The sequence below is a fragment of the Lissotriton helveticus genome, chromosome 3_1, assembly GCF_964261635.1.
Source record: "Lissotriton helveticus chromosome 3_1, aLisHel1.1, whole genome shotgun sequence".
NCBI classification, from domain to species: Eukaryota; Metazoa; Chordata; class Amphibia; order Caudata; family Salamandridae; genus Lissotriton; species Lissotriton helveticus.
In genome coordinates this window covers 671,513,093-671,528,912 of record NC_136061.1, presented here as the reverse complement: position 1 = coordinate 671,528,912, position 15,820 = coordinate 671,513,093, and positions in this window count along the sequence as shown.

Below are 15,820 nucleotides of genomic sequence, written 5' to 3'. Positions count from 1 at the left end.
TGTATTTCAATTGGCAAAATACATTCCACCTAATTTGCTTTCACAATATCTACTTTTAAAATGTTGACATGACTGAATGAGGCTGAACTGAATATATGATGTTACAACGCAAACAATTACAACGCATGCCTTTACAACGCGGTTTTTACATCGCAGCATCCATTACAATGCATGATTTTACAAAACATGCCATCACAACGCATTTTTAGAAACTACATTTACAATGCATTCCATTACAACGCATACCATTACAACGCATGCCATTACAACGCGCAATACTTTTAGGGCAAGACTAGTGTAAGTGTTGGATAGCGTAGGGGTAAAAATTACTATTCCCACTCCAGTGAGTGCAACAGTAGGGTAAGTGTTGGATAGTGTAGGGGTACACATTTCTATTTCCACTCTAGTGAGTGCAACAGTAGGGTAAGTGTTGGATAGTGTAGGGGTACACATTTCTATTCCCACTCTACTGAGTGCAACAGTGGGGTAAGTGTTGGATAGTGTAGGGATAAAAATACTATCCCCATGTACCCCAGTACCCATACCCACCCTAAAACCAAAAAATCCCCATTACTTACCTTATAATGCGTTGTAATGACATGTGTTGTAATGATATTCATTGTAATGGCATGCGTTGTAGTGACATGCGTTGTAATGGCATGCGTTGTAATGGTATGTGATGTAAGGGCAGCTGCGTTGTAATGACTGCATTGTGTAGGTAGTGCAATGTAATGACTGCTATGTAAAGGTTGTTTCCCGGCTGAACTAGTTGAAGACTGTAGAAGTATTTTGCTTGTTAGGAGGGCCCAGTTATTGCCAAAAAGTAATATGCAGTTTATCCAGCAGTCTGGCTGAAAGAGGGCACACACTTTGAGTGGTATCTCTATCAGCTGAGTTGAACTTTTGACCTCTTCTGCCACCAGGACAGAGGCTGGCATGAACATTCTGAAAGAAGAATGCCCTGTGTCAGTATTCTGTGCCAACATTCTAAAGCTTCCATGCCCAGCCCCCGCTTCAAGCACCCTTCTCAAAGAGGAACATGAAAAGTGACAGAAGCTTTAGATACAGAGATCGGTTCTGGCTCATGTCACTCTTGCTTTGGCCAAATGATTGAACCTTACAACAACCTTACCCAAAACTCTCCAGGTTATCCCTGTCCCTCACTTCACTCACGTCATATTCATTACATACACCCGGTATTGTTCCCTTTTCTATTCATTCCTAAATGATTTACTATCCACACCCCTTGTTGCATTCATTTGCCTTGCACATTTATTTCCTATGCTGGTTCTCTGTGAGAGAAAGAGAGTGGCCTCAGTAAGATTTTCCTCAACACGGCGGCCATCTTGGACTGCCTCTGACTGCATTAAGTCTCAGTTCACACAAAATGGAGGTTGTTCTTCAGTGCACCCATTTCCACATTTACAAACAGTTGTGAGCTTCAATTCTTTAATTTTAGGCTAAAGAATCGTAAACAAAGAATAGTGTTTTCAGTGAAAACACACTTTTATCTTTCACAAATGATAGCACAGCTGATTCACATTTCCCTCACTAAACATTTGCTTTTTTAACAACCTGTTTGTTGCCATCAAATACATATCATGCTTTTCATAAAAACATTAATTTTCATTCATGTTCTTTTAGGTATTGCTGTGGCATCACACCTTTTATCCTCAGCATAGCAGGCAGTTTTTGTGGTTCTCACACAGGCAAAAAACCAAAATGTATGGTTGTAAACATGCTTTTCATTTACAAATACAGTCAGAAAAAACGTGTTCCTTTGGTTATATTAGATACAAATTATTGGACTGTGGTTTTCTCACTGTTCTGCAATGTTGCATTGATCACCTAGCCAGATTTGTTTTACTTGGCCTTTCCTATTTAATAAATGACTTCATACAAGATACAGCTTTTGTTTGCCTACCCTGTATTGAGACAATGGGAGTCCACTTTTGGCTTTATTGTGGTTCAGGGGAGTAGGGTAAAAGGCTTTTGTGATGATAGGTGCCGTCCTATAAATGCGAACACTTAAACTCTCTTCAATGAGCCTACATGCCAACATACCTGGTTCAAGCTTGAGACTACTAATGTTTAAGCCAAAATGGCTTTATCTGTTTCCGACCTGAGATTGCTTCTTCTTTAATTTTTATCAATTGGCAAAATGCATTCCCCCTAATTTGTTTCCAAAATATCTACTTTTAAAATGTTGACATGTCTGAATGAGGCTGAACCAAATATCTGATGTTACAACGCAAACAGTTACAACGCATGCCTTTAGAACGTGCCTTTTACATCGCAGCATCCATTACAACGCATGATTTTACAACGCATGCCCTGACAACGCATTTTTCGAAACGAAATTTATAACGCATTCCATTACAGCGCATACCATTACAATGCATGCCATTACAACGCACAATACTTTTAGGGCAAGAGTAGGGTAAGTGTTAGATAGCGTAGGGGTAAAAATTACTATTCCCACTCCAGTGAGTGCAACAGTAGGGTAAGTTTTGGGTAGTGTAGGGGTAAGAATACTATCTCCATGAACCCCAAAACCCATACCCACCCTAAAACTAAAAAATCCCCATGACTTACCTTATAATGCGTTGTAATGGCATGCGTTGTAATGATATTCATTGTAATGGCATGCGTTGTAGTGACATACGTTGTAATGGCATGCGTTATAATGGTATGTGTTGTAAGTGCAGCTGCGTTGTATTGACTGCGTTGTGAAGGTAGTGCGTTGTAATGACTGCTATGTAAAGGTTGTTTCCCGGCTGAACTAGTTGAAGACTGTAGAATTCTGACCTGAAATTGCTTCTTCTTTAATGTATTTCAATTGGCAAAATACATTACCCCTAATTTGCTTTCACAATATCTACTTTTAAAATGTTGACATGACTGAATCAGGCTGAACTGAATATATGATGTTACAACGCAAACAATTACAACGCATGCCTTTACAACGATGTTTTTTACATCGCAGCATCCATTACAATGCATGATTTTACAAAACATGCCATCACAACGCATTTTTAGAAACTACATTTACAATGCATTCCATTACAACGCATACCTTTACAACGCATACCATTACAACACGCAATACTTTTAGGACGAGAGTAGCGTAAGTGTTGGATAGCGTAGGGGTAAAAATTGCTATTCCCACTCCAGTGAGTGCAACAGTAGGGTAAGTGTTGGATAGTGTAGGTGTAAAAATGTCTATTCCCACTCCAGTGAGGGCAACAGTAGGGTAAGTGTTGGATAGTGTAGGGCTAAACATTTATATTCCCACTCCAGTAGGTGCAACTGTAGGGTAAGTTGGATAGTGTAGGATAGTGTAGGGATAAAAATACTATCCCCATGTACCCCAGAACCCATACCCACCCTAAAACAAAAAAATCCCCATTACTTACCTTATAATGCGTTGTAATGGCATGCGTTGTAATGATATTCATTGTAATGGCATGCGTTGTAGTGACATGCGTTGTAATGGCATGCGCTGTAATGGTATGTGATGTAAGGGCAGCTGCCTTGTAATGACTGCGCTGTGAAGGTAGTGCGTTGTAATGACTGCTATGTAAAGGTTGTTTCCCGGCTGAACTAGTTGAAGACTGTAGAACTCTGACCTGAAATTGCTTCTTCTTTAATATATTTCAATTGGCAAAATACATTTCCCCTAATTTGCTTTCAAAATATCTACTTTTAAAATGTTGACATGTCTGAATGAGGCTGAACTGAATATATGATGTTACAATGCAAACAATTACAACGCATGCCTTTACAACGTGGTTTTTACATCGCAGCATCCATTACAATGCATGATTTTACAACACATGCCATCACAACGCATTTTTAGAAACTACATTTACAATGCATTCCATTACAACGCATACCATTACAACGCATGCCATTACAACGCGCAATACTTTTAGGGCAAGAGTAGTGTAAGTGTTGGATAGCGTAGGGGTAAAAATTACTATTCCCACTCCAGTGAGTGCAACAGTAGGGTAAGTGTTGGATAGTGTAGGGGTACACATTTCTATTCCCACTCTAGTGAGTGCAACAGTAGGGTAAGTGTTGGATAGTGTAGGGGTACACATTTCTATTCCCACTCTAGTGAGTGCAACAATGGGGTAAGTGTTGGATAGTGTAGGGATAGAAATACTATCCACAGGTACCCCATAACCCATACCCACCCTAAAACAAAAAAATCCCCATTACTTACCTTATAATGCGTTGTAATGGCATTCGTTGTAATGATATTCATTGTAATGGCATGCTTTGTAGTGACATGCGTTGTAATGGCATGCGTTGTAATGGTATTTGATGTAAGGGCAGCTGCGTTGTAATGACTGCGTTGTGTAGTTAGTGCAATGTAATGACTGCTATGTAAAGGTTGTTTCCCGGCTGAACTAGTTGAAGACTGTAGAAGTATTTTGCTTGTTAGGAGGGCCCAGTTATTGCCAAAAAGTAATATGCAGTTTATCCAGCAGTCTGGCTGAAAGAGGGCACACACTTTGAGTGGTATCTCTATCAGCTGAGTTGAACTTTTGACCTCTTCTGCCACCAGGGCAGAGGCTGGCATGGACATTCTGAGAGAAGAATGCCCTGTGTCAGTATTCTGTGCCAACATTCTAAAGCTTCCCTGCCCAGCCCCCGCTTCAAGCACCCTTCTCAGAGAGGAACATGAAAAGTGACAGAAGCTTTAGATACAGAGAAAGGTTCTGGCTCATGTCACTCTTGCTTTGGCCAAATGATTGAACCTTACAACAACCTTACCTAACACTCTCCAGTTTATCCCTGTCCCTCACTTCATTCACTTCATATTCATTACATACACCCGGTATTGTTCCCTTTTCTATTCATTCCTAAATGATTTACTATCCATATCCCTTGTTACATTCATTTGCCTTGCACATTTATTTCCTATGCTGGTTCTCTGTGAGAGAAATAGAGTGGCCTCAGTGAGATTTCCCTCAGCACGGCAGCCATCTTGGACTGCCTCTGACTGCATTAAGTCTCAGTTCACACAAAATGGAGTTGTTCTTCAGTGCACCCATATCTAAATTTACAAACAGTTGTGAGATTCAATTCATTAATTTTAGGCTAAAGAATAGTAAACAAAGAATAGTGTTTTCAGTGAAAACACACTTTTTCGTTTCACAAAAGATAGCACAGCTGATTCACATTTCCCTCACTAAACATTTGCTTTTTTAACAATATGTTTGTTGCCATCAAATACATAACATGATTTTCATAAAAACATTAGTTTTCATTCATATTCTTTTAGGTATTGCTGTGGCATCACACCTTTTATCCTCAGCATAGCAGGCAGTTTTTGTGGTTCTCACACAGGCAAAAAACTAAATGTATAGTTGTAAACATTCTTTTCGTTTACAAATCCAGTCAGAAAAAAATGTGTTCCTTTGGTTATATTAGATACACTTTATTGGACTGTGGTTTTCTCACTGTACTGCACTGTTTCATTGATCACCTGGCCAGCTTTGTTTTAATTGGCCTTTCCTATTTAATAAATGACTTCATACAACATACAGTTATTGTTTGTCTACCCTGTATTGAGACAATGGGAGTCCACTTTTGGCTTTATTATGATGCAGGGGAGTAGGGTAAAACGCTTTTGTGACAATAGGTGCCCACCTATAAATGTGAACACTGAAACTCTCTTCAATGAGCATACATGCCAACATACCGGATTCAAGCTTGAGACTACCAATGTTTAATCCAAAATGGCTTTTTCTGATTCTGACCTGAAATTGCTTCTTCTTTAATGTATTTCAATTGGCAAAATACATTCCCCCTAATTCGTTTTCAAAATATCTCCTTTTAAAATGTTGACATGTCTGAATGAGGCTGAACTGAATATATGATGTTACAACGCAAACAATTACAACGCATGCCTTTACAATGCGGTTTTTACATCGCAGCGTCATTAAAATGCATGATTTTACAACGCATGCCATCACAACGCATTTTTAGAAAATACATTTACAATGCATTCCATTACAACGCATAGCTTTACAACGCATGCCATTACAACACGCAATACTTTTAGGGAAAGAGTAGTGTAAGTGTTGGATAGCGTAAGGGTAAAAATTGCTATTCCCACTCCAGTGAGTGCAACAGTAGGGTAAGTGTTGGATAGTGTAGGGGTAAAAATTTCTATTCCCACTCCAGTGAGTGCAACAGTAGGGTAAGTTGGATAGTGTTGGATAGTGTAGGGTTTTAAAATACTATCCCCATGTACCCCAGAACCCATACCCACCCTAATACAAAAAAATCCCCATTACTTACCTTATAATGCGTTGTAATGGCATACGTTGTAATGATATTCATTGTAATGGCATGCGTTGTAGTGACATGCATTGTAATGCCATGCGTTGTAATGGTATGTGATGTAAGGGCAGCTGCGTTGTAATGACTGCGTTGTGAAGGTAGTGCGTTGTAATGACTGCTATGTAAAGGTTGTTTCCCGGCTGAACTAGTTGAAGACTGTAGAATTCTGACCTGAAATTGCTTCTTCTTTAATGTATTTCAATTGGCAAAATACATTCCCCCTAATTTGCTTTCACAATATCTACTTTTAAAATGTTGACATGTCTGAATGAGGCTGAACTGAATATATGATGTTACAACGCAAACAATTACAACGCATGCCTTTACAACGCGGTTTTTACATCGCAGCATCCATTACAATACATGATTTTACAACGCATGCCATCACAACGCATTTTTAGAAACTACATTTACAATGCATTCCATTACAACGCATACCTTTACAACACATGCCATTACAACACGCAATACTTTTAGGGCAAGAGTAGTGTAAGTGTTGGATAGCGTAGGGGTAAAAATTGCTATACCCACTCCAGTGAGTGCAACAGTAGGGTAAGTGTTGGATAGTGTAGGGGTAAAAATGTCTATTCCCACTCTAGTGAGTGCAACAGTAGGGTAAGTGTTGGATAGTGTAGGGGTAAAAATTTCTATTACCACTCCAGTGAGTGCAACTGTAGGGTAAGTTGGATAGTGTTGGATAGTGTAGGGATAAAAATACTATCTTCATGTACCCCAGAACCCATACCCACCCTAAAACTAAAAAATCCCCATTACTTACCCTATAATGCGTTGTAATGGCATGCGTTGTAATGATATTCATTGTAATGGCATGCGTTGTAGTGACATGCATTGTAATTGCATGCGTTGTAATGGTATGTGATGTAAGGGCAGCTGTGTTGTAATGACTGCGTTGTGAAGGTAGTGCGTTGTAATGACTGCTATGTAGAGGTTGTTTCCCGGCTGAACTAGTTGAAGACTGTAGAATTCTGACCTGAAATTACTTCTTCTTTAATGTATTTCAATTGGCAAAATACATTCCCCCTAATTTGCTTTCAAAATATCTACTTTTAAAATGTTGACATGTCTGAATGAGGCTGAACTGAATATATGATGTTACAACGCAAACAGTTTCAATGCATTCCTTTAGAACGTGCCTTTTACATCGCAGCATCCATTACAACGCATGATTTTACAACGCATGCCCTCACAACGCATTTTTAGAAACTAAATTTACAATGCATACCATTACAACGCATGCCATTACAACGCATGCCATTACAACGCACAATACTTTTAGGGCAAGAGTAGGGTAAGTGTTAGATAGCGTAGGGGTAAAAATTACTATTCCCACTCCAGTGAGTGCAACAGTAGGGTCAGTGTTGGGTAGTGTAGGGGTATAAATTTCTATTCCCACTCCAGTGAGTGCAACAGGAGGGTAAGTATTGGATAGTGTAGGGATAAGAATACTATCCCCATGAACCCCAAAACCCATACCCACCCTAAAACTAAAAAATCCCCACTACTTACCATATAATGCGTTGTAATGGCATGCGTTGTAATGATATTCATTGTAATGGCTTGCGTTGTAGTGACATATGTTGTAATGGCATGCGTTATAATGGTGTGCGTTGTAAGGGCAGCTGCGTTGTAATGACTGCATTGTGAAGGTAGTGCCTTGTAATGACTGCTATGTAAAGGTTGTTTCCCGGCTGAACTAGTTGAAGACTGTAGAATTCTGACCTGAAATTGTTTCTTCTTTAATGTATTTCAATTGGCAAAATACATTCCCCCTAATTTGCTTTCGAAATATCTACTTTTAAAATGTTGACATGTCTGAATGAGGCTGAACTGAATATATGATGTTACAACGCAAACAATTACAACGCATGCCTTTACAACGCGGTTTTTACATCGCAGCATCCATTACAATGCATGGTTTTACAATGCATGCCATCACAACCTATTTTTAGAAACTACATTTACAACACTATCCATTACATCGCATACCTTTACAACGCATGCCATTACAAAACACAATACTTTTAGGGCAAGAGTAGTGTAAGTGTTGGATAGCGTAGGGGTAATAATTGCTATTCCCACTCCAGTGAGTGCAACAGTAGGGTAAGTGTTGGATAGTGTAGGGGTAAACATTTCTATTCCCACTCCAGTGAGTGCAACAGTAGGGTAAGTGTTGGATAGTGTAGGGGTACACATTTCTATTCCCACTCCAGTGAGTGCAACAGTAGGGTAAGTGTTGGATAGTGTTGGGATAAAAATACTATCCCCATGTACCCCAGAACCCATACCCACCCTAAAACAAATAAATCCCCATTACTTACCTTATAATGCGTTGTAATGGAATGCGTTGTAATGATATTCATTGTAATTGCATGCGTTGTAGTGACATGCGTTGTAATGGTATGCGTTGTGATGGTATGTGATGTAAGGGCAGCTGCGTTGTAATAACTGCGTTGTGTAGGTAGTGCAATGTAATGACTGCTATGTAAAGGTTGTTTCCCGGCTGAACTAGTTGAAGACTGTAGAAGTATTTTGCTTGTTTGGAGGCCCCAGTTATTGCCAAAAAGTAATATGCAGTTTATCCAGCAGTCTGGCTGAAAGAGGGCACACACTTTGAGTGGTATCTCTATCAGCTGAGTTGAACTTTTGACCTCTTCTGCCACCAGGGCAGAGGCTGGCATGAACATTCTGAGAGAAGAATGCCCTGTGTCAGTATTCTGTGCCAACATTCTAAAGCTTCCCTGCCCAGCCCCCGCTTCAAGCACCCTTCTCAGAGAGGAACATGAAAAGTGGCAGAAGCTTTAGATACAGAGATCGGTTCTGGCTCATGTCACTCTTGCTTTGGCCAAATGATTGAACCTTACAACAACCTTACCCAACACTCTCCAGGTTATCCCTGTCCCTCACTTCACTCACTTCATATTCATTACATACACCCGGTATTGTTCACTTTAATATTCATTCCTAAATTGTTTACTATCCACACCCCCTTGTTACATTCATTTGCCTTGCACATTTATTTCCTATGCTGGTTCTCTGTGAGAGAAATAGTGTGGCCTCAGTGAGATTTCCCTCAGCACGGCAGCCATCTTGGACTGCCTCTGACTGCATTAAGTCTCATTTCACACAAAATGGAGGTTGTTCTTCAGTTCACCCATACCTAAATTTACAAACAGTTGTGAGCTTCAATTCTTTATTTTAGGCTAAAGAATCGTAAACAAAGAATAGTGTTTTCAGTGAAAACACACTTTTATCTTTCACAAAAGATAGCACAGCTGATTCACATTTCCCTCACTAAACATTTGCTTTTTTAACAATATGTTTGTTGCCATCAAATACATAACACGATTTTCATAAAAACATTAATTTTCATTCATATTCTTTTAGGTATTGCTGTGGCATCACACCTTTTATCCTCAGCATAGCAGGCAGTTTTTGTGGTTCTCACACAGGCAAAAAACGAAATGTATAGTTGTAAACATTCTTTTCATTTACAAATTCAGTCAGAAAAAATGTGTTCCTTTGGTTATATTAGATACACTTTATTGGACTGTGGTTTTCTCACTGTACTGCACTGTTTCATTGATCACCTGGCCAGCTTTGTTTTACTTGGCCTTTCCTATTTAATAAATGACTTCATACAACATACAGTTATTGTTTGTCTACCCTGTATTGAGACAATGGGAGTCCACTTTTGGTTTTATTATGATTCAGGGGAGTAGGGTAAAAGGCGTTTGTGACAATAGGTGCCCACCTATAAATGTGTACACTGAAACTCTCTTCAATGAGCATACATGCCAACATACCGGATTCAAGCTTGAGACTACCAATGTTTAATCCAAAATGGCTTTTTCTGTTTCTGACCTGAAATTGCTTCTTCTTTAATGTATTTCAATTGGCAAAATACATTCCCCCTAATTTGTTTTCAAAATATCTACTTTTAAAATGTTGACATGTCTGAATGAGGTTGAAGTGAATATATGATGTTACAACGCAAACAATTACAACGCATGCCTTTACAACGCGGTTTTTACATCGCAGCATCATTAAAATGCATGATTTTACAACGCATGCCATCAACGCATTTTTAGAAAATACATTTACAATGCATTCCATTACAACGCATAGCTTTACAACGCATGCCATTACAACACGCAATACTTTTAGGGCAAGAGTAGTGTAAGTGTTGGGTAGCGTAGGTTTAAAAATTGCTATTCCCACTCCAGTGAGTGCAACAGTAGGGTAAGTGTTGGATAGTGTAGGGGTAAAAATTTCTATTCCCACTCCAGTGAGTGCAACAGTAGGGTAAGTTGGATAGTGTTGGATAGTGTAGGGTTTTAAAATACTATCCCCATGTACCCCAGAACCCATACCCACCCTAATACAAAAAAATCCCCATTACTTACCTTATAATGCGTTGTAATGGCATACGTTGTAATGATATTCATTGTAATGGCATGCGTTGTAGTGACATGCATTGTAATGCCATGCGTTGTAATGGTATGTGATGTAAGGGCAGCTGCGTTGTAATGACTGCGTTGTGAAGGTAGTGCGTTGTAATGACTGCTATGTAAAGGTTGTTTCCCGGCTGAACTAGTTGAAGACTGTAGAATTCTGACCTGAAATTGCTTCTTCTTTAATGTATTTCAATTGGCAAAATACATTCCCCCTAATTTGCTTTCACAATATCTACTTTTAAAATGTTGACATGTCTGAATGAGGCTGAACTGAATATATGATGTTACAACGCAAACAATTACAACGCATGCCTTTACAACGCGGTTTTTACATCGCAGCATCCATTACAATACATGATTTTACAACGCATGCCATCACAACGCATTTTTAGAAACTACATTTACAATGCATTCCATTACAACGCATACCTTTACAACGCATGCCATTACAACACGCAATACTTTTAGGGCAAGAGTAGTGTAAGTGTTGGATAGCGTAGGGGTAAAAATTGCTATACCCACTCCAGTGAGTGCAACAGTAGGGTAAGTGTTGGATAGTGTAGGGGTAAAAATGTCTATTCCCACTCTAGTGAGTGCAACAGTAGGGTAAGTGTTGGATAGTGTAGGGGTAAAAATTTCTATTACCACTCCAGTGAGTGCAACTGTAGGGTAAGTTGGATAGTGTTGGATAGTGTAGGGATAAAAATACTATCTTCATGTACCCCAGAACCCATACCCACCCTAAAACTAAAAAATCCCCATTACTTACCTTATAATGCGTTGTAATGGCATGCGTTGTAATGATATTCATTGTAATGGCATGCGTTGTAGTGACATGCATTGTAATTGCATGCGTTGTAATGGTATGTGATGTAAGGGCAGCTGTGTTGTAATGACTGCGTTGTGAAGGTAGTGCGTTGTAATGACTGCTATGTAGAGGTTGTTTCCCGGCTGAACTAGTTGAAGACTGTAGAATTCTGACCTGAAATTACTTCTTCTTTAATGTATTTCAATTGGCAAAATACATTCCCCCTAATTTGCTTTCAAAATATCTACTTTTAAAATGTTGACATGTCTGAATGAGGCTGAACTGAATATATGATGTTACAACGCAAACAGTTTCAATGCATTCCTTTAAAACGTGCCTTTTACATCGCAGCATCCATTACAACGCATGATTTTACAACGCATGCCCTCACAACGCATTTTTAGAAACTAAATTTACAATGCATACCATTACAACGCATGCCATTACAACGCATGCCATTACAACGCACAATACTTTTAGGGCAAGAGTAGGGTAAGTGTTAGATAGCGTAGGGGTAAAAATTACTATTCCCACTCCAGTGAGTGCAACAGTAGGGTCAGTGTTGGGTAGTGTAGGGGTATAAATTTCTATTCCCACTCCAGTGAGTGCAACAGGAGGGTAAGTATTGGATAGTGTAGGGATAAGAATACTATCCCCATGAACCCCAAAACCCATACCCACCCTAAAACTAAAAAATCCCCACTACTTACCATATAATGCGTTGTAATGGCATGCGTTGTAATGATATTCATTGTAATGGCTTGCGTTGTAGTGACATATGTTGTAATGGCATGCGTTATAATGGTGTGCGTTGTAAGGGCAGCTGCGTTGTAATGACTGCATTGTGAAGGTAGTGCCTTGTAATGACTGCTATGTAAAGGTTGTTTCCCGGCTGAACTAGTTGAAGACTGTAGAATTCTGACCTGAAATTGTTTCTTCTTTAATGTATTTCAATTGGCAAAATACATTCCCCCTAATTTGCTTTCGAAATATCTACTTTTAAAATGTTGACATGTCTGAATGAGGCTGAACTGAATATATGATGTTACAACGCAAACAATTACAACGCATGCCTTTACAACGCGGTTTTTACATCGCAGCATCCATTACAATGCATGCCATCACAACCTATTTTTAGAAACTACATTTACAACACTATCCATTACATCGCATACCTTTACAACGCATGCCATTACAAAACACAATACTTTTAGGGCAAGAGTAGTGTAAGTGTTGGATAGCGTAGGGGTAATAATTGCTATTCCCACTCCAGTGAGTGCAACAGTAGGGTAAGTGTTGGATAGTGTAGGGGTAAACATTTCTATTCCCACTCCAGTGAGTGCAACAGTAGGGTAAGTGTTGGATAGTGTAGGGGTACACATTTCTATTCCCACTCCAGTGAGTGCAACAGTAGGGTAAGTGTTGGATAGTGTTGGGATAAAAATACTATCCCCATGTACCCCAGAACCCATACCCACCCTAAAACAAATAAATCCCCATTACTTACCTTATAATGCGTTGTAATGGAATGCGTTGCAATGATATTCATTGTAATTGCATGCGTTGTAGTGACATGCGTTGTAATGGTATGCGTTGTGATGGTATGTGATGTAAGGGCAGCTGCGTTGTAATAACTGCGTTGTGTAGGTAGTGCAATGTAATGACTGCTATGTAAAGGTTGTTTCCCGGCTGAACTAGTTGAAGACTGTAGAAGTATTTTGCTTGTTTGGAGGCCCCAGTTATTGCCAAAAAGTAATATGCAGTTTATCCAGCAGTCTGGCTGAAAGAGGGCACACACTTTGAGTGGTATCTCTATCAGCTGAGTTGAACTTTTGACCTCTTCTGCCACCAGGGCAGAGGCTGGCATGAACATTCTGAGAGAAGAATGCCCTGTGTCAGTATTCTGTGCCAACATTCTAAAGCTTCCCTGCCCAGCCCCCGCTTCAAGCACCCTTCTCAGAGAGGAACATGAAAAGTGGCAGAAGCTTTAGATACAGAGATCGGTTCTGGCTCATGTCACTCTTGCTTTGGCCAAATGATTGAACCTTACAACAACCTTACCCAACACTCTCCAGGTTATCCCTGTCCCTCACTTCACTCACTTCATATTCATTACATACACCCGGTATTGTTCACTTTAATATTCATTCCTAAATTGTTTACTATCCACACCCCCTTGTTACATTCATTTGCCTTGCACATTTATTTCCTATGCTGGTTCTCTGTGAGAGAAATAGTGTGGCCTCAGTGAGATTTCCCTCAGCACGGCAGCCATCTTGGACTGCCTCTGACTGCATTAAGTCTCATTTCACACAAAATGGAGGTTGTTCTTCAGTTCACCCATACCTAAATTTACAAACAGTTGTGAGCTTCAATTCTTTATTTTAGGCTACAGAATCGTAAACAAAGAATAGTGTTTTCAGTGAAAACACACTTTTATCTTTCACAAAAGATAGCACAGCTGATTCACATTTCCCTCACTAAACATTTGCTTTTTTAACAATATGTTTGTTGCCATCAAATACATAACACGATTTTCATAAAAACATTAATTTTCATTCATATTCTTTTAGGTATTGCTGTGGCATCACACCTTTTATCCTCAGCATAGCAGGCAGTTTTTGTGGTTCTCACACAGGCAAAAAACGAAATGTATAGTTGTAAACATTCTTTTCATTTACAAATTCAGTCAGAAAAAATGTGTTCCTTTGGTTATATTAGATACACTTTATTGGACTGTGGTTTTCTCACTGTACTGCACTGTTTCATTGATCACCTGGCCAGCTTTGTTTTACTTGGCCTTTCCTATTTAATAAATGACTTCATACAACATACAGTTATTGTTTGTCTACCCTGTATTGAGACAATGGGAGTCCACTTTTGGTTTTATTATGATTCAGGGGAGTAGGGTAAAAGGCGTTTGTGACAATAGGTGCCCACCTATAAATGTGTACACTGAAACTCTCTTCAATGAGCATACATGCCAACATACCGGATTCAAGCTTGAGACTACCAATGTTTAATCCAAAATGGCTTTTTCTGTTTCTGACCTGAAATTGCTTCTTCTTTAATGTATTTCAATTGGCAAAATACTTTCCCCCTAATTTGTTTTCAAAATATCTACTTTTAAAATGTTGACATGTCTGAATGAGGTTGAAGTGAATATATGATGTTACAACGCAAACAATTACAACGCATGCCTTTACAACGCGGTTTTTACTTTGCAGCATCATTAAAATGCATGATTTTACAACGCATGCCATCAACGCATTTTTAGAAAATACATTTACAATGCATTCCATTACAACGCATAGCTTTACAACGCATGCCATTACAACACGCAATACTTTTAGGGCAAGAGTAGTGTAAGTGTTGGGTAGCGTAGGTTTAAAAATTGCTATTCCCACTCCAGTGAGTGCAACAGTAGGGTAAGTGTTGGATAGTGTAGGGGTAAAAATTTCTATTCCCACTCCAGTGAGTGCAACAGTAGGGTAAGTTGGATAGTGTTGGATAGTGTAGGGTTTTAAAATACTATCCCCATGTACCCCAGAACCCATACCCACCCTAATACAAAAAAATCCCCATTACTTACCTTATAATGCGTTGTAATGGCATGTGTTGTAATGATATTCATTGTAATGGCATGCGTTGTAGTGACATGCATTGTAATGGCATGCGTTGTAATGGTATGTGATGTAAGGGCAGCTGCGTTGTAATGACTGCGTTGTGAAGGTAGTGCGTTGTAATGACTGCTATGTAAAGGTTGTTTCCCGGCTGAACTAGTTGAAGACTGTAGAATTCTGACCTGAAATTGCTTCTTCTTTAATGTATTTCAATTGGCAAAATACATTCCCCCTAATTTGCTTTCACAATATCTACTTTTAAAATGTTGACATGTCTGAATGAGGCTGAACTGAATATATGATGTTACAACGCAAACAATTACAACGCATGCCTTTACAACGCGGTTTTTAGAAACTACATTTACAATGTATTCCATTACAACGCATACCTTTACAACGCATGCCATTACAACACGCAATACTTTTAGGGCAAGAGTAGTGTAAGTGTTGGATAGCGTAGGGGTAAAAATTGCTATTCCCACTCCAGTGAGTGCAACAGTAGGGTAAGTGTTGGATAGTGTAGGGGTAAAAATGTCTATTCCCACTCTAGTGAGTGC